Genomic DNA, 919 nt, shown 5'->3' with positions numbered 1-919 from the left:
AGTACGGGGAGAACGTGCAAAGGAAGGCTGGTAGCTAGATTTGATCCCATGACCTCAGAACTGTGCCTGAGACGCGCTAACCACTCAATCACCGTGGAGCCATCGAGGGCTGTATAGCGCCATGTAGAGCCATCGCGGCCCGGGCGGGGGGCGCCGGCCTTTGCGCCTAGCGCCCGACCTTCTTGGCTTGTCGCGATGTCGTGCGTATCGCGCCCGAAAGTACCCGCGCCGCGGGTTAGGGGCTCGCTCGCGGGAGCGACCCAACGGCACCTGCGGTGCGGCATAAGTAAAAACCCTGTCGTGAATTTGTCTACGATCGTCCCGGGCGGACGTAAAATCGCCCAGCTGTACGACTCTTAGCGGTGGATCACTCGGCTCGTGCGTCGATGAATAACGCAGCTAGCTGCGAGAACTAATGTGATTTGCAGCTGTGATTGGCTGGCAACCAGTTCAGGGTGTCTCCTGCCCACTGCCCGGAGATGGCTGGGATGGGCTCCAGCCCCCCCGCGACCCTAATGAGGATAAGCCGTGCAGATAATGAGATGAGATGAGATTTTTTTTCTAATGTTTTTTGTTTTTTTTGAAGGGGCGTCGCTACTTCACAGATTTTCACTTTTTGCAGGTGGTTTTGCTCCCCATTAACCGGGTCTAAAAAAAATAATAATTTAAAAAAAAAAATATATATATATATATATATATATATATATTTTTTTTTTTTTTTTTTTTTTTTGGGAAGGTGCGCCACTACTTCGCAGATTTTCACTTATCGCGGGTGGTTTTGGTCCCCATTAACCGCGATAACCGAGGTCCCACTGTACACAATAACCGTGTGCCTCATTCACTGCCATTGGTGGTTATATAAGTCAAGGATTCAACATAATTGGGCTAGCAGTGACCCATTAAAACAATATACCGTATT

The 919-nt window shown here is 49.6% G+C and overlaps 1 pseudogene; it reads left to right on the top strand.

Annotated features, from left to right (window-relative positions):
- Nucleotides 1-351: 351 nt before the first annotated feature.
- LOC148357245 (5.8S ribosomal RNA) lies at nucleotides 352-498 on the top strand (annotated as a pseudogene).
- The last annotated feature ends 421 nt before the right edge of the window (nucleotides 499-919 follow it).

The sequence above is a fragment of the Urocampus carinirostris genome, chromosome 11, assembly GCF_059441175.1.
Source record: "Urocampus carinirostris isolate Australia breed hairy pipefish chromosome 11, RoL_Ucar_1.0, whole genome shotgun sequence".
Classification (NCBI taxonomy): domain Eukaryota; kingdom Metazoa; phylum Chordata; class Actinopteri; order Syngnathiformes; family Syngnathidae; genus Urocampus; species Urocampus carinirostris.
The sequence above is the reverse complement of the archived record's forward strand: the minus strand, read 5'-3'. Positions and strand labels throughout refer to the sequence as shown.